The following is a 19,643-nucleotide window of genomic DNA, read 5'->3' on the forward strand; positions in this document are numbered from 1 at the left end:
AAATTTAGAAAAAAAAAGTTAAAATTTGGTGCCCTGGAATAGACTCACATTGATTCGGGAGATTGAATTGCACGCATTTCTTCCCAGCTTCAAGCTCAAAGACGACATATTGGTTGAAACTGGCCGTGACAGGAGTATTTACACAACAGAATGATAAATGCTATGAATCAGGGCTTTTTTTTTAACCAACACACAACTGATATACCGTCTTCCCCTTTACACAACTTAGGTCTCGAAGCCACCTTGAGACTGTAACACCCTCCAACCCCACTTAAGGCTGTACTATCGGATTGCAGGGGCGTTCTGCCTAAATCCCCCTTTTCTCAAAGTAACTGGATTGAGCCTCTGCTCCTTACATCTAAACAGGCTTCACTAGAACAGAGACAGAGCAGTATCAGGACACTCTTCCAGCTGACCCGTACCCTGGTCAGCACACCGCCCCTCCTCCTCGGACACTGTTGTCATCCCCACCTCCAAGTACTTGACATGGCAGCCACATCTACAGCCCAGCTTGGCACCTCCAAGCTTCTACACCTGCCCTGAAGGCAAATCCAGTTTTCCTATAAAGGGAATTTCTCAATAGACACTGATTTTTGAGCCATTTAGCCCATGTAACCTCTCACTCCTTATCCTATTATGACTTCATTGTCACAGTTTGCCGCTTAGCTAAGCTTGCTCAAGCTATTAAGGGGTTCTGTTTTTCTCTTTTTTGGCTGAAACTTCCAACTTCCAGTAATTTGCCAAAATGACCAACACAAAGGGAAAGAAGAGAGGCACCCACTATAAGTTCTCTAAGCCTTTTAGAAAACGGAATAGTTCCTTCAGCCACATCCATGTGAATTTACAACAAAGGTGATATTGTAGATGTCATGTTCAAAAAGGAATTCCCCACAAATGTTCCCAGGGAGAAACTGGGAGAGTCTAGTGTTACACAGCATGCTGTTGGCATTGCTGGAAACAAACAAGTTAAGGGCAAGATTCTTGCCAACAGAAGTAATGTACACACTGAGCATATTCAGTCCTCTAAGAGCTGAGATAGCTTCCTGAAATGTGTGAAGGAAAACGATCAGAAAAAAGAAGGAAGCCAAGAGAAAAGTGCTTGGTTTCAACTGAAGTGCCAGCCTGCTCGCCCGACAGAAGCACATTTTGTGAGAACCAGTGCAAAGGAGCCTGAGCTGCTGGAACCCATTCCCTATAATTCATAGAGTAATACGTGTAAAAAAAAAAAAAAAAAAGACCTCTGGGCTGTGAAAAAAAAAGTTATTAAGGGCTTTGGTGGCAGCCCTCAGGTTTGGAATTCATGGAAGAACACTGGCAGTGGGAAGAAAGAGGGTGCAAGGCGAGACTCCAGTCCTGGAACAATAGCAATACCAACCACGGCACTCAAAGGACTGAGGACTAGAGAGGGACATAAAGTCAAAGCAAGGTCAGCTGGTTATAGCTTATGGAAAGGATTTTAAGAAACACATCAGTGTCTCCGTTTCTTTTTCTGTAAATTGTAGATATCCACCTTGATGTGTTGTGAAGAGGGGGAAATGAGTTAATACATGTGAAGCCTTTAGCACAATGCCTGGCACATAGTAAGCACTATGTAAGCATTAACTATTACTATTCAAACATTTCTGTAGAAAAGAAATTGTGTGCATTTCATTCTAAATCTGGCTTCTGGCTCCAGACCAAAAAACTCCTTCAGTACAATAGCCTTTGTTAGTATCCACAGGCTGTTTATTGTCCCCATGTTATCTTGGATCATTTCCACATAGTACAGAGGGGCCAATAGACCACCATCTCCCTGGGGAAAAAAACATTCCCATCACTCCACCCTGTGCGTCAGAAATATTATTCTACCTAGAGTCACAATTTATAGAAGTATTTATCCATCTGAGAAATTCTTCCCAGAAGTAACCTGGATTAAAGAGGTAATTTGAAACTACATTATCCCATATCTCTCTCTCTATATATATATATCTCACATTATATGTATTATATTTATTTATAATATGAAAATATATTATTTTCAAAGAATATATTCAAGGATATAATATATTATGTATATTCATTATAAACATTAATATGTTATAGATGATACTATTAAAATGAAGAGGTGTAATAGTACCTCTTACTAGTTGAGATGCTACTGGGTCAAGTGTTCTGTGTGTTTTATCTCATCTTATTTCCTTATATCCTGAGAATTTGATAAAATAGGTTGCTTTCCTCTTTTTACAGCTGAGGAAACCAAGGCTCAAAACTGAAGTTGGGTGTTTTGTTCCAGGTCACACAGGCTGTACTAGGTAAGTCAGTAATAGCGTCTGATTTGTCCATGCCCTATTCTACTGGAAAATTCCCAGCCCACCTCCTCTGTTGCCCAGGAAGCCATTTTTAGTACTACATGACTCCACTGCTTCCCCTTGTTACTAACTAGAGTGGATGCCCCCATCCAAAGACAGCCAAGTGTATATAGAGATTAGTTCAAGGACATGTACAACTGGCTCAACAAGATCAGATGGGACAGCAAGAGTCTCTCTCTCTATTTTGAAATAAGAAACACAGAGTTTGCCATTTGAGAGCAGAAAGGGGCGGCATAAAGGTGTATCAAGAGATGCCACAGATGGATTCAGAACCATGCCAAGTTACAGCCATTTGCAAGCCAAACTTCTGAAAAGCAAAAACTGTAAGTACGCAGAGGGACTTGGAAAGTTACAGAGGAGACTGAAGCTGACATGTAGAGAGTAGCCGAGACAGGTCACCCTGAGACTGGGTGGAGAGCCATGGGCTCCTGGTGCTCCTGAGGCTGCTCTGAATCTGGATCCACCTTCTAGCTCTAGTTACAGCTCTGCTCTTGGATTTCAGAGAGATTTCTGCCTAGATCCCACTTGTCTTGAAGTAGCTTGATAGAGACTTTGCTCATTATATTCAGCTGGGCCTCACTGGGACAGAAGCAGAGCAGTGCTGAGATGCTCATCTGTCTGACCCCCACATGCTAACCACTGCACTACCCTTCCTGCGTGAACCAGGGATGTTGCCAGGTGCTAAGATGGGCCTCGAGAAAAGATCAGAAACCATAGCTGCAGCCAGTGCTGATTCAGTTTTGCTATTTATACCCAACCCTACAGTGGACTTTCCAAATGAAAAGTCAAGGAGTAAATTGGAAACAGCAAAAATTCCAAAGAGTGGGTTTTGTCAATAAAAGCAGCCCCCAAATGTTTGCTTACTGCTAAGTACATGAGGAAAGCTACAAAATGGTAGGTACAAGGTGTTTCTATTTCTGCAAACATAATAGTGTATGAAAATAGATAAAAGACCAGAAGGAAAGGCATTCATTCATTCATCAGATGTTTCATGAGTATGTTCTAGGTGCTCAGGATACAAGGGTGAGCAAAAGGAGACACAGTTCCTACCCTCAAGGATATTTCAGTCTAGTGAAGGAGATCGACACACACACTGCAATCACTCTAAATGTTTGAGGGAAATGTACTTGGCGGAAAACTTTATCAGGGGCAATGTGACCCAGTCAGAGAAGTCAGCGAGGGCTTCTCTGATGACTGAGCTGTGATGGATGAGTATGCAGTACCCGCGTGAAGCGTTGTCCAGGCAGAGTCTATAGCACAGGCAAAGCACAGTGAGGAGGGACCACAGCAAGCATGGAGGAAGGCCATATGGTTGGAGTAAAAAAAGTAAAAAAGTTTGGGAGAGAATGGTGTGGGATGGAGCTGGAAAGGTAGGCAGGGCCAGATCATGTAAGGTCTTACAGGCCAGGTTAAGGAGTTTTGTCTTTACCTCTGAGAGATTTGGGGAGCCAGTGAGGATTGAGTGTGTAAGATGTAATCAGATTTGCACTTTGACAATAGCTGTCTCTGTATGGAAAACAAATTACTAGGAGCCAGCACGGATAAGCAGGAAGAAAAGGGGGCCAGTGTGGAGTCTATCACAGTAATCCAGATGGCATCCAGATGGGAGCTCATTATACTATTTTTTTATATTTTAAATTTGAAATGTTTGGAGGAGTGTTTAGGCAGCACATAATCTCCAGGGAGCACACAATCTCCAGCATGGATGGAGAACAAGGCTTGAAAGGTGCAGCTAAGAACAGGCTCAGAATCACTCTGAAGGATCAGCCCGGTAAGGACACCACTTTCCTTATGCCCGAGTTAAGATGCTGTAGTCGGGACTTCCCTGGTGGTCCAGTGGTAAAGAATCTGCCTTACAATGCAGGGGACTCTGGTTCAATCCCTGGTTGGGGAACTAAGATCCCACATGCCTCGGGGCAACTAAGCCCGCGTGCCACAACTACTGAGCCCGTGCTCCTCAAGTAGAGAGCCCACGTGCTCTGGAGCCTGCACCACAACTAGAGAGAGAAGAAACCCGCATGCCACAACTACTGAGCTCAGGTGCCTCAACTAGAGCCCGTGTGCCACAAACTACAGCACCCACGTGCCCTGGAGCCTGCGCACCACAACTAGAGAAGAGAAAACCCTCACGCCATAACTAGAGAGAAGCCACAACGAAAGATCCCACGTGCCTCAATGAAGACCTGACGCAGGCATAAATAAATAAAATAAATAAATAATAAATCTTAAAAAAACAAAACAAATGCTGCAGATTCCTCCACTGACACAGTACAGGGCAGGGATGCCACTGCCAGAGCCTCACCAGGGACTCAGTCTTACAACAAGCTCCCAGCTGAGTAAATAAATCCAGCAGAGATGGTCACCTCTGGATGTACCCTTAGAATTAAAGTGTGGGGGCTTCCCTGGTGGCGCAGTGGTTGAGAGTCTGCCTGCCAATGCAGGGGACACGGGTTCAAGCCCTGGTCTGGGAAGATCCCACGTGTCACGGAGCAGCTGGGCCCGGGAGCCACAATTACTGAGCCTGCGCGTCTGGAGCCTGTGCTCCGCAGCAAGAGAGGCCACGACAGTGAGAGGCCCGCGCACCGCGATGAAGAGTGGCCGCTGCTTGCCACAACTAGAGAAAGCCCTCGCACAGAAACGAAGACCCAACACAGCCAAAAATAAATAAATGAATAAATAAATTTATTAAAAAAAAAAAAAAAAAGAATTAAAGTGTGAACCTGAACAGCTAAGGGTAAGACCGTAGCATAGTGTAGGGTGTAAGAGTTGGGGGACGGGGACTTCCAATCAATCTCATTTTGAAACAGCCAGGTGGCCTTCTCACCCTTAAAACATTTCATCTAGGGTGAAAAAATGTGAGCAAGTCTGTTTGACATTTCAAGCTACAGAATTTCAATACATCTTTAGACGAGAGATGAAAAACAAGGAAAACATTGGGTCAATGAAGTCTACTTGTTCTATATCTCCATTTCAAGGGAAGCTTTCATGTATGTCTCTGGATATATCATCCACATTATCCAGAGATTCTCAAATTAATCTAAATTCTTTTAAACTTGATACAATAAATATTGTATTTATTGTATCTGATACAATAAATATGATACAATAAACCTGATACAATTAATATGATTCAGTAGCTCTGATCTTTTATGATTCTCAGAATATATGTAGAAACATTTTAACACATACCAAAAGCATTCAGGAAGGACTTTTATTTTTTTTATTTTTTATTTTTTGCAGTACGCGGGCCTCTCACTGTTGTGGCCTCTCCCGTTGTAGAGCACAGGCTCCGGACGCGCAGGCCCAGCGGCCATGGCTCATAAGACCAGCCGCTCCGCGGCATGTGGGATCCTCCCGGAGCGGGGCACGAACCCGTGTCCCCTGCATCGGCAGGCGGACTCCCAACCACTGCGCCACCAGGGAAGCCCCAGGAAGGACTTTTAGATGATCCCCATTCCGGGTTAACAACACTGCTGCTCAGAATTGTGGATATAATAAATGAGAAGATAAAATATTATTAAAGGGTACCATGTATAACCAACAGTCTATCCATCAACATACGTAGTCATCATGTTAATCCTCCAGGTACAAATATAGCAGGAAATATTGAGGGGGACAGCACTCAAAAGTAGAAGTTCATGCTCACTTTTGAATCTCAAACTGCCTTTTCGTAAATTGTCTCCTTCAGTATGGTGTGTGGAAAGGTGAAGTTATAGTAAACTAATTTAAACCGGGGACTGGAAAACTTAGCCATCACTTTCTCAGAGGGATAATTGGAACTAGAGTGCTTATACCTGGAGAGAGGATCCTAGTGTGGAGAGAGTCAGGAGATCTGTCACTCCATTCTAAGGGTCTGGGGGCTCTGCTTGAACAGGAAAGCAGAAGACCATTAGAAAGGACCAAACTGGAGTTCAGAACGACCTGAATTTTAATTCCAGTTATTGCATTTCCCACAGTGTGGCCTTGACAATTTGCTTAACTTTGCAGATCCTCAGTTTCTTCATCTATAAAATGGGTTACCCATCTTATAGCATTGTTGTGGTTATCAAATGAGAGATGATTATGTAAAGTCCTTAGCACCAAACCTGACATACCATAGTGCTAAATAAATAACAACTATTATTAACTAACAAAAGTTTCAAACTCTAAGCAAAAAAGAGCAGAGACATAAATTCCCTCCAGACATGAGAACATTTTGGGCCACTGCCTGACTGACTGACATGTAAATTATGTCTAGCTCTCTCAAAATAATCCACCTTAACGGAAAGTCATTTCTCTGTCTGAAGTCGACAAAATACACTCCTCTTGCTAGGCTGCCCCTTTCCCTGCAGGCTCTGTCCTGGATCATAGACAGGTCCAAGATGACACTGATGATGGGGAGTTGAAATGGGCCCTTTTCCAGAATTTAAGTTTAAGTTTAATCAATATGTATTAAATGCCAAGCATGGGCCAGCCACAGTGCTGGACACTAGGGGGATACAGAGGGGACTAAATATCCTCCAGCTCTGCCTCAAGGACCTCCCAGCCTAATGAGGCCAACATGAGAACAGAAAATCTCTGACTAGTACGTGGAACATGCAGGCTACTATGAGAAAATAAGACACCCTAAATTATATGAAGTTTTAAATCCAATCTTCATATATTTTCAACATTTTATTCTGTTCCTCAGTTTAGTTCTTTTCCTTAACAAATAAACACTCAGCAAATGGGCTTAAGTCCAATGTACATTCAAATGAGGAAACAAAGTCTACCACTCTGTTTGCTTCAAAAGTTGCCGTCTTTGTCTCGAATGTGCTAAATTTGTGAGTTCTATGGTCCTTGTCCCTGGCATCAGAGGAGAGGTACCTAATACAGTCTGGAGAAGTCTATGCCAGAAAGGATCTTTACGTCACAGTCTCTGTGAGAGTCACATTGGGGATTAGGGCTTTCAATGTATGAATTTTGTGGAGACGCGATTCAGTCCACAGCATTCTGCCCCTGGCCCCCAAAATCCACGTCCTTATTGAATGGAAATTACCTTCACTCCATACCAACAGCTCCAAAAGTGTTAACTCATTCTAGCATCAGCTCTAAAGTCTAAAGTCCAAACTCTAAATATCTAAATCAGATCTAGGTGAGCCTAGAGGCATGACTCATCCTGAGGCAAACTCCTCTCCAGCTGTGAACCTGTGAAATCAGATAAGTTATGTGCTTCTCAATGGTGGGACAGGCATTTCCATTCCAAAAGGGAGAAATAGGAAAGAAGGAAGGGGTGATAAGTCCCGCAGGAAAGGCAAATTCCATTAGATCTTAAGTTTTGAGAATAACACTCTTTGGCTTGATGCCCAGCCTTCCAGACCCCCTGGGGCAGCAGCCCCACCTCCGCAGCTCAGCGGGCCAGGGTCATGCCCACAAGGTTCCAGTACTTTTAATAGAGAATTTAATATAGAGAATGTTTAACTAGGTAGTGAAGAATTGTTAACTAAGCAACCGAAAAGGCAAAAGAAAAAAAAAAAAAACCACCACTAAGCTACCATAGAGGTAGCAAAAGCAGGAAGGAGTTCATAGCCCGGGGAAACCAAGGGAAGAGGTTGGAATTATTAAAACTTAGGGATCTGGAGGAGGGTACCAATGGATTGGGACCCAGACTTCTGAAGAAAGGGGGCCAGCCAGCAGTGATGGTATCTCTGCAGGGATGCCATGAGGTTGGCTTTGCAAGTTGGTAAAACCTCAAACTGGATTGAACTGTATGTTACTTGCTAGGGCGGCCAGAACAAAGCACCACGAACTGGGTGACTTAACAGAAATTTATTGTCTCACATTCTGGAGACTAGAAGTCCAAAATCAAGGGGTCAGCAGGGTGGGTTCCTTCTGAAAGCTGTGAAGGAAGGATCTGTTCAAGGCCTCTGTCCTTGGCTTGTAGATGGTCTTCTCCCTGTGTTTCTTCACGTTGTTTTCCCTTTATGCATATCTCGGTGTCCAAATTTCCTCTTTTTATAAGGACATCAGTCATATTGGATTAGGGCCCACCCTCATGTTAACTTGATTACCTCTATAAAGACCCCCATCTCCAAATAGGGTCATATTCTGAGGTACTGAGAGTTAGGACTACAGCATATGAGTTTTAGGGGGACACAATTCAACCCATAACAAACTGCTTCTGGAATGAACTACCTCTGCCAGAGCGAAGGAGCAGCATTGCTGGATGCTGATGACAGGAACGGGGGCCAACCAGAAATAAACCAAAAGCAAAGAGGAAAAAGTCTCTTCTTCCTCATCTAGCCCTGCAATCTCCCTCCGACGTCCCTCATTGACAGAGCCTAAAAGAAAGCAGCTGGCCAAGGAAGAATGTTATTCGCAGAATCCCAGTCCCTGCATCACAAAGCAGAATACAGAGGAGTGGGTTTGAAGCTGAGAGATGATAGTTTAATAACTGACACAGCGCTGAATAGTTTGTACTTATTAATCACTAGCATCAGAACTTTTCTTTTCATTTTCCACACATTTTATAATATAAAAGGAAAAATTGCAATAAAATATTTAATGGAACAGATATACTGGCTATGCTGTTAAAGCTGTACTGACGGCCGACGGGCTGGAACATCACCGTGCCTCAGCTCACGTTCTTCTGTCCACTGATATACAGCAGTGTATGGGTGGCCCTCAGAACTGAACTGCCGAAGGCCAACGTGTAATACGTAGGGCGTGTAAGAAAACAGAAACATTGGAAGTCAAGTCGTCAGCAAGTGTTGTCTCCATTTTGTAGCTCAGGAGGTGAGAGTTCAGAAGGGGAGGTCATTTGCCCAGTGTCACACAGCAAATAAGTGATAGAGCATGGATTTGAGCTGGGGCCTGATTCTCTGCACCTCATCTGCCAAACGAAGATGACAGTACTTACCCAGAAGAACTGTTCTGAGGATTAAATGAGTTAACATGTGTATTGTGCTTAAGACACATCCTGGCAAGTCACAAGAGTACAGCAAATGTTGGCCGAGTCTGGGGCTTTTTCTACCATCCCAGGCTGTCCCATTACACACAGTCGTCAAAACTTTGTGGCATTTGGAGGATAGAACTGCAAAGAATAGAGATGGGGTTGGGAACAAAATTCCTTTAAATTTTTTAGAAATCATAATATATTTTGCTATCCAATCTTTCTGCAGGGAGCCATCCCTTTTGGACTCCCAGGATCTAGTGACAAACATTGATGGAGCAACAGCCACATGGTAAACACTGAGACAGAGAGAGTCCCACCTTCAAGTGACAAGCAATGACAACACAGAAAAGGGCTGTGATGGAGGACATTTAGTGTGGGAGCCTGTATCAGGGAAGCCTGACGTGGACTTGAGGAAGAGAAAGCTTTCATGGAGGAAGTCACCTTTAAGTTGAAATCTGAAGGACAAGTAGGAGATTGGTAAGCATTTCAAACATAGGTGAGAACTTGAGAAAAAGTCTAGAGGCAAGAGGGAGCAAGGAGTATTCAAAGAACTGAAGGAGGCTGACTGTGGCGTGCAAGTTGAGGTGGGCAACAGACAAAGCTGGCAAGATCCCCAGAGCCTGTTCCTGAAGGACTATGTGAGCCACAGGACCCTGGACATTATCTGGATGATGGTGTAGGACCACAGAAGGGTTTTAAGCAAGTGAGGGACCATTAGACATGCACTTTAAGAAGATCAGCTCTGGACGCAGCATGGGGGATGGTTTGGAGTGAGGTAAGAGGGGAGGTGGGGAAATCAGAAAAGCTGCTACCTGCCAGCAAAAGCCAGATGAGAATTGACAGAGGTCTGAGGTAGAGAAGTGTCTGGGATGGAGAAAAGCACATGGATTCAAGTAATATTTAAAAGGTAGAGCCCACAGCATTTGGGAGGTGATTAGAAGAAAGGAGTGAGGGGCAAGAGGAAGAAGAAAAGAGAGAAATAAAGGAAAACACCCAAGTTTCTACTTTGGGCGACTGGATAGATGGTGATATCCTTTACCAGGATAGGGGCACAGGAGGCAAAGCAGGTTTAAGGCAGAAGAAGAAGGGCTTAGGTTGAGGTTTAGGGGTTGAGTTTGAAATGTGAAAGGGTCATCCCGATGGAGATGATCCCTAGGTAGCTGGATTCTTTGTAAATCATCACATCTTATTTTCCCACTTCTACTGGTGACCAGTCCCACTTCTCCAAGCAGCTGAGCTCTCTATGAACCAACCAATAAGTGCCTTGAGTACCACCTGCTATCTAGAGTATTATTAGCCTCTCATTTTAATAACTGATACATTTAAATTTGTTCCCCTCCAAAATTCATCCTTAACGAGAACAGGATGTGGGTGTACCCCACACATAATTATATATGTATTGTGAACTCTATTTAAAATGAGACCATTGTTATTCAACTGTTAGATACTTTCTAAACCCATACCGATTTTGTGCTCTTTATTTTGCTACCACCAACTAGGATAGAGGGTCCCATTTTTTTTGTAATGTTGTCCTGTCTTATTATTCTTCACAAAAGTAAACACTAAGAAATGGAACACAAGTTATTTGAATTTTTATTCTTGAAAGGAAAATTCTAATCTTCACAACATCAAATCAGGTTTCTTAATCTGAGAATATGGCCAGCTTAGATTCAGAAAATGTAATGGCTAGAACATTTACGTAAGTGGATATTACTTTTAATTCAGCAATCCCTATGTACAAGGCTCTGTTTAACAAATTTTGGCCTGCTTTGGGGGAAAGATACCTAAGTGTAATTCTGGTCTCCTCCACAATGGGTCAAGTAGCAGCTGCAGTAGAGGAAGCGGTGAAGTTTTTTCAGGTGTAGGCTTCTCCAAGGTGGGAGCTGCTTTCCCCAGAAGGAGCGGTGGCCAAGCCCCAGGCAGAACATCCAGTGGGACTACACCTTTGAAGACTGAGAGAATAGGAAAGCCATAGCCCACCCAATCCAAAGGAATAATATATGTTGAGAGGGATTCAAAGAAGCCACTTCCTCCAGGAAGCCTTCCCTCATTCCATTCAACCCCATTTGCTCACATAGAACCCAAGTGCGATGGCACTTGACACCCATTATTGGAAACATGTGTTCTAGTGCCCATTCCTCCACTACACCAGTGTGCAGTGTGAGGGCAGACACTGTGCCTTGGACATTTGCATCTCCCTAGTGTCAGGCACAGTAGATAATAAAATCTGACAAATAAAACAGTGAATGCCCTCGACACATGTTTCTCAGGCAACTGTAACATCAATAAAGACACTCTGATGCTTAAATACATAAAAACATGTAATTTTATAAAATCTTATTAACTCAGCTCTACTACTAAGGCAAACCCCAGCTCCCTGTAAATTCCTTTTAAAGAAGGAATTGTTTTAGATGTGCTGCATATAAATGTGGTTTCACTTGATCAGCCACTATGTGAAGTTTACCTTTTCTCCTCTGCTCTGATCCACCTCCATGGGGCACCATTCATGCATCCTTCAATTCACGCGCATTTACTGACTGCATACTCTATGGCAAGCGTTGTGCTAAAGGCAGGATGCGCGGCACTGAACATAATAGAACCAGGTCCAGGCCCTCATGGAGCTTAGGCCTGGTATCCACTGGCACCTACCCACCTCCAGAACTCCAAAGACCCTGAGACTGTCACGTGGGCATATACATTTTTATCTTTAAGCTCTTGAAAATGTAATGTGTTGCTAAGGCAAGCCCGTGCTAATTCAGGAATATCTAGCGGTTTGCCATCCAGAGTTAAATTACAAGTCTGCTAAATATTTTAATTTTCCCAAGCCAACAGGGAACTGATCAATCCGAAGGGATTCATACTGAGGCACATCCAAGTTTCCTGTGGCCTCCCTCAGTGTGGGCACCTCCCCTGGGATATCCACCCTGATTGCCGTCTTAGAATAGCCAAAGGGAGACAATGATGCCCACGTCATGCAGCGTCATTTGCTAAGGTCTTTCCATTGCCTGCTTACAGGCTGCCCTGGTGTGAATTCGGGAAAGGCGCCCCCTCCGGGCAGGCACTTGAGAAAAAGGCCTCCCTTCCTCCCTAGCAGATATAGCCCCACTCAGGGGCGCACAGCTGGGGGAGGGGAGGTCAGCCAGGATTTCAGTCCCAGCGTGCCCCCTCAGCACAGTCCCGTGCTGAAGCCCTGTTACCAACTCCCTGTTCCATGCACCGGGTACAAAATGCATTAGTGCATTTACATTACGTGTGTTTAAATTAACGTTCATAACTAAGGAAACCAGTTTTTCTGGGAAATTACTGAACTATATGGAAAGCCTTTCCTAAAATCCCAGCAGAAGCCACAGAAACTTTAAGCACAATTGAAACTCATTAAACTTTTTCCAAGACTACAACTCATTTCTGCTAAATAACTAACTCTTCAACACCTGTGACTTCACTGAGCTGTGAGCAATTCAGAAATGGAAAACGAACAGAGCCTCCCAGTTGTGCGTTTTGGGACTAAGGCCCGGCACCTCCCTGGACAAATATCAAGGTCCGTGTTTCCCACAACTCGCCAAAGTCACATCACTGAGGAAGTGCAGTCTGGTAGCCTTTGAGTCTCTCAGAGCTTGAACTCCCAGCAAGTCCTTTTTCTCAAGCAGCAAGTCAATGAATCCCCTCATCCTAGCCACTCATTATATAAAAATAAGCCACTCGCTCTAGCCTTTGGGTTCAACCACTTCCGAATGCCCATAAACTGGTTATAGTTCAAGCACAGGCCTGAGGAAAATGCATAATTTTAATCTTCTTCTCCATCACACCATTCAATAAACCTCACTTGAAATGTGGCCCTAATGTCAGCTGGGGTAGCCCTGGCCCCTTTAAGATCTAGATAAGACAGACTCAAATCCCAATTCCAGGTCCTGTGGAAAATCCAGGGCTCTCCTGAGATTTCTACAAATGGGGCAGGGTAGCCCTGATTCCCACCCTCCCCGGAATGGGCTCTCCATTCTGTGCTCTGGGGTTGCTCCTTTATCCTGGCCCTAGTGCAATTCACCCAGGACCAGCCCCTTCACTTGTGACTCTGAGAAGCAACTGTGAAGATGAGGCTGCCATGGGGAGGGTAATGGTCCCTCAGACACCTGGCACTGGGCAGATCTCCCAACCCACTCCTAGTCCAGACCTCCTGGCCTTGCTTGTGCCTCTCCCTCCTCCTCTCCCCTCTTTCCAGTCACCACCACCCCCTGGTCCAAATTCTCCTCTCAGTTTGAGAGGAGCCATTCAGTCCCCCCTTTCCCAAGCCACCCCAGGCTCAACTTCCTAAAGCAAGCCCTTCAAGGGGCTCAGCTGAACAAATGGGCCATATGAGTGTTTCAACAGAGGCCTTGATTTTATAGGATTTTTCTTTAACAAAATTCACTGTCCCTGAAGACAGCTGTGGTTTCAGAGAGCCATCTTCTCTTTGCTTTTGTTTTTCTGATGAATGGCACAATGGAAATCAGGCGCTTGAACCTCCTTCTTCAGCTTGATTAAACAGTGGAAACCGTTTTTCTCTCCCAGACCAGGTGTCTGGTCTATGGTAAGTGCATTCAACTTTTCCAAGCTTAAAGTACTGAAATTGCAAATCAGCAGGTGGTTTAGACCTACTGGTTTAGAGTGCTAGCTACCTAGGGTTAAAGACAGAAAGAGTTTAGTTTAAAATCTCGGTTGGGCCAGGGCCCGAGACCTGGTGCCCTTTGGTTGATGAGCTCCGTGGGACACAGCCTGTCTCAGGAGCGCTGCTGCACAGTGGCTCCTGCCCACCTGGATGTTCGATGGGCTACACGTGGCAAAGGGCCAGCCTCGTTTACTCTTGTGGCTTCTTTGGGTGACAGTCATTTTGTTGTTTCCTCTGATCCTTCTCTGCCATCAAAAGCAGAAAGGGGGCAGCTTCCAGGCTCAGCCTTCCATCTGTGTACCCTGTACAGCTACTTTAAGGCCTCACACCCACCCCCAGAATCACACAAGCCCCACGGGGAAGGGAGACTTCCGCATAAACTTGCTGTTCACATCCTTTGTTTTGAACAAGTCCATTCTGATGCTGCTGCTTGTTGCGGGATGATTTTCGATTCTCCACCCTGGCCATGTGGCCTCAGACTGCTTCAAGCAAAGAGCCCTCCCTACCTGACCTGCCAGGGATCCTCATGCCCTGGCCCCGCTCTTGTAAGTAGAACATTCTCCTGTCCTGAGAATGGCATCGGGCCACCATGAATCCACAGTCCCAGGCCCAGGAGTGCTTGCTCCCTCCCTGGTTCCCTTGTCCCACCCCCTAAAACCCCCCAGCAATAACTCAGCCCTGAGCAGAGGCCTCAGCCACGTAGGCTGAGCACTGACAGCTGCGGCAGCACTGTCGCGGGGCCACTCCTTGCCCGGTTGCCGTTGCTGGAACATTTTCTGGCAAATGAATGCAGCTGCTTAATTTCTCCATGCAGTTTGTGCTTCCATGGCTGTGACTCTCGGCGGAGGCAGAATGAGTAGTGTTTTGGTTCCCTGCCTGATGAAAGTGATCCACATCCAAGGACACATTCCTTATGTGATATGTACTGCTTTTTCAACTATCTCTGGCAATGGTGAGCTCAAACAGCAGAAAACGCCACTGCTGATGGCAAGGATTACGAAAAAGAGACTCTGCGGCTCAAAGAGGTCATGCTGTCTGGGAAAACACCCCCACAAAGACATGCAGAAATTTTCTTCCAGCCCTTTGGATGCCTGCAGTCGTGAAGCCAGCTGGAAGCCAGGCCCAGTTTGGGGCAGCGACAGGGAAGAAGGCAGCAGCTGTTACAGGGTAAAGTCAGACAAAATGCAGAGGGGGCCAAGAGGCTGGTGTGAGGTCAGGCAGGGTCAGGCAGGACATGGATCAGCTCAGGCCTGTAAAATGCCCGTGAGCTGCGGACTTACAGGAATGGCCCATCTAAGCACTGTCAAAGGTGAGAAAACTCACTGCAGGGATCTAACGAGACTTCCTTCATAGAACGCCACCACCAGATCCATTCTCTTACTCTCTGCTACTGCGGGCTCCTTCAGGGAGGTTGAAGAATCCCTGTTTCCTGTTATCAGATGATTTTACTAACAGGAAACTCTTTTTCCTAGTTGGTGGCATATTGAATGAATGAATGGATGGATGGATGAATGAACGAATGAATAAGAAAGCAAGAAGTATGTGCAGGTGTATTTCGTAGATAGAACCAGTAGCAAGGATTGAGTTTAAGGCCAGGATTTATCACCCTCCCCAAACTATCTCTGAGGACCACACTGACTGTTGAGTTTCCAGTGAGGTTAGGGGTATGATTTTCATAGACCGGTACCACAGCAACAGTACTGATAATGTGATCAATTGTCGGAGAGCTGCTGCTATGTACCAAACATTGTGTCGTACGCTGTATTAAATAGGACTCTTGCGTGTTCTGTGCAAGCAACTTTGAGAAGAGTGTTATTTCAGGGAGTGGATGTGATAGCTGTTCTGTAATGCATTTAAAGAAGTACTTAGGGCTTCCCTGGTGGCACAGTGGTTGAGAGTCAGCCTGCCAATGCAAGGGACACAGGTTCAAGCCCTGGTCTGGGAAGATCCCTCATGCCAAGAGCACCTAAGCCCGTGCACCACAACTACTGAATCCCACACGCCTACAGCCCATGCTCCACAACAAGAGAAGCCACCGCAATGAGAAGCCCACACACCGCAACGAAGAGTAGCCCCTGCTCGCTACAACTAGAGAAAGTCCACACTCAGCAGCGAAGACCCAACGCAGCCAATAAATAAATAAATAAATAAATAAATAAATGCCCAGTGTGATTAAAAAAAAAAAAAAGAAAGAAAGAAGTGGAAGTTTTATTCCAGCCAACCTGAGGATTATAACCCAGGAGACAGTCTTTCAGAAAGCTCTGAGGACTGTTCCGCCTTTTAGAGGTCAAAACACAGTTATACAATTTTTTGAGACAAAGGGTTATACATCAAAGTAACATACTGACAGTTTACATAGTCCAACGAGGTGAGTAGTGGGTTACTGTGACCCCTTACAGGACTGAGAAAGGAAGGTTATCTCCTAAGGAGTTACCTTTCTTGGGCAAGGAGGAAATGGCTTTTCTTTTTCTTTTTTTTGGCAACTAGGCATTCCTGTGTCTTCTAAGGGGATCTAGTTAATGTATTATATAACACAAATGCACAATACACACTAAAGGGGAGGGGGTAGTGGCTCAAGAAGGCAGAGAGAGAATTTTACCTTTAAAATTTTTCTTGTCCTGCCTTAAAAATAATTTTATTTCATCAGATGGGAAGATAAAGGTAAGCCAGGCTTTGCATTTTATTATGTCTATGAAGCGTTTTAGCACAATGAGATAGAAATTGAAAATCTCCCACCATAATGACCATACCATCATTTGTCGGACCCTTCCCATGTATCAGACGCTTATACCCCAACAACTTTGCAAAGATAATTATTTCTTAGATAGAGAAATCAAGATTCAGAGAGATTAAGTGACTTGCCCAAGATCATTAAGCCAATAAGTGACATAGATAGAATTTGACCCCCGATGTCTCTGACCCCAAAGCCCATGAGTTTTCCACCATACCATGCTGATCAAACAGTCATTTTCATCTACTGCTATTTGCAATTTGAATTTGTTGTGGAGGAAAGAATGGAAGTTTTAAACATAGGGTAGTATCCCAGAATTTCTCATCACTTCTGTGATTCACCACACCCCACCCAAGTCACCTTGGATTTTCTACCAGTTGGGTGTACACGAGATATTTTCAGCCTTAGGAGGTCTTGAGGGCTCCAGTGTAAGCAAGTATCCTGTCCCCAAGGAGGGAGGTCTTCATCTGGGCCCTGAAGGACTGAGGGATTTGTCCTTCAGTCTGGCCGTTATAGGGAGGAATGCTTAAAGTGTTGCCCTTTTTGCCATTCTAACAAGATTTTCTTGGAGAGAGGCTGCCCAGGCCTTACGTAAGTTTCCTTCTCTGTCATATTCTGACTGCATAGAAGACAAAACTAATCACTATTAACATCTATCCTCCCCAGACCCTGAGGATCCTGTCCCCCTCTTCCTAGGTAAAATGTGGGGTGAGGCAGTGTCCCGCTCAGTTGGAGGAGACACCACCTTGAAGTGGCATCCTCCCCTCTGAACAAGTTTAGGGCCCTATAATTTCTCTCTGGGCTCTTCTAACTCGGGTCCATGTGGTTCCTCCAGAGGATGACTACTCACTCTTGGATGTTGCCCCTTTCATTCATTTATTCACTGTGTATTTACTGAGCACATACTATCTGCCAGATACTATTTTAGGTGGCAAGAATACTGGTGTGAACAATTTGGGAATGCTTCTCGCTTCATGAAATTTACATTTTGGTAAAAGAAACAGAAAACAAAATAACTAAACAAAGAAGTAATAAGGTTCTTTAAATTTGTGATAAGTGCCATGGATTAAAAAAAAATAAGGCAATTAGATAAAGAGTAACGGAGGTCTCAGGAAGAGCTACTTTAGAAAACATACTCAGGAAAAGCCTTCTCAAGGAGGTGATATTAGAGCAGAGACCTGAAGACTGAGAAGGATGCAGCCTTAACAGAGTCAGTAAAAGAGCATTCCAGGCAGAGGGAACAGAAAGTGCAAAGTCCTTGAGGTAAGCAAGAGACTAGGTCATTCAAGGCAAAATGGTTGCAGCATAGTGAGTGAAAGAGAATGGACCATATGAACTTAAGAGGAAGACAGGGACTAGATCATTAAGGCTTTTGTATTTGATGGTAAGGAGTTTGGATTTTATTTTATATGAAATAGGAAAATAATAGATGATTTAAGCAGAGCATTGACATGATTAGATTTAAATGTTTAAAATTCACTCTGGTGATGTAGAAACAGATTTAACATGGGAGGGGTGGAAAAAGGGAGACCAGATAAGAGAGCTTGTCAGTAGCCCAGGAAAAGTTCATGGTGCCTGGGAGTAGGGGATGACAGTAGAGATGGAAAGGAGAGGGTGGATTTGGGATATATTCTTCAGGTAGAACTGACAAGACTTGGTTATGGACTGGAAGTAAGGGATGAGAAAAGGGGAAAAGTCCAAAGTGACTCTTAGATTTTAGGTTTAAGCAACTGGTTGGAAGGGGATGCTTTTTATTATTATAGGGAAGAACTGAAGAAAAATAAATGGTGGAGAGGGGAAAATTTGGGGCATATTAAGATGCCTATTAGGCTGGCAATAAGTAGAATTGCCAGTACCAATTAGATTCTTAATTCTGGGGTTCAGAGAAAATGTTTGGGCTAAAGGTACACATTTAGAGGTCATCAGGATAAGGTGGGTCAAAATCATAAAATGGAAAGGGAGAGCATATCAAGAAAATGTAGGCAATGAAAGGAAGACCCAGGACTGGTCTTGGACACAATCTCATTTAGAGGTTGGATAGAAGATGAAAAATCCAGTCTTAACAATACATTGAGCAAGAATAATGCACTTGGAATAATCAGAAAAACACTTTATTCTTTTTCTCCACTACCTGTTCAGACCACCCCCTTGGAACTACTGCTCCTTGAACAAAATCAAGGACAATTTTGTGACTTTTTTAGACATTCTTAAGTAATAAAAAACCATCCAGTCACCTGTGGTCAGACACACACACAGAGTCTAATTTCAATCAGTAATATGAATGGTCCAAAGTAATTACCAAACCTTCCAAACACATGAGTTGAAGTTTCTCCCCCAGCTTAGGCGGGCTCCAACCTGGCTGTCTGTAGTGGGAGAAGAGGGTATAAGATGGATCTTTATTTCTCTCCCCTAAAATGTGCAGTCCCCTTCCCCCTCACTAGGCTGCTCCTTATTCCTCCAGGGGTGAAGCAGAGTGGGGAGGGTGAACTAAACAAAGATACCTGGGCTTGGCAGGTATTTAGAACTTATTCTTTTTCCCATGGGACAATTTATGGTTTTGTTTTGTTTTTTTTTTTAGAGACTCCACCATCTCAGGAAATCTTGCAGTGTCAGTCCCCTTCTGGAGGTAAATGCTTCTCCTAGGGCTGGTCACTTAAAATTCTTCCCTCACCACCTCAGAATTCAATAGTATATCTCCAGGGTTTGTTTGTGGTTTGTTTATTTTTCTCCAAGGAGCCCTCTTGGGCAGGATCTAAGAAAACCCCATGCCTGCTCTTTACGTGTGTACTACATCAGGTGCATGGGAAGCACTCAAGCCTCATTTGCCTAAAACTCTGGGAGAACAGCCACCCTCAACACAGCATCTCTTTGCCATCAAAGGAGCCACCAGCCATGGTCAGACTCCAGTCCTCTGTGCCCCACTCTCCAAGTGCTCCCCAGTAAAGCCCCTTTCACCAAGCTAGTGGGGAAGAGCAAGCACTCTCACTGCTTCCCTACTGTGAAGGAAAA

General features: G+C 44.4%; 1 pseudogene; it reads left to right on the plus strand.

Annotated features, from left to right (window-relative positions):
- Nucleotides 1-742: 742 nt before the first annotated feature.
- On the plus strand, nt 743-1,205 carry LOC116752620 (annotated as a pseudogene).
- The last annotated feature ends 18,438 nt before the right edge of the window (nt 1,206-19,643 follow it).

This window comes from Phocoena sinus, chromosome 4, assembly GCF_008692025.1.
Source record: "Phocoena sinus isolate mPhoSin1 chromosome 4, mPhoSin1.pri, whole genome shotgun sequence".
NCBI classification, from domain to species: domain Eukaryota; kingdom Metazoa; phylum Chordata; class Mammalia; order Artiodactyla; family Phocoenidae; genus Phocoena; species Phocoena sinus.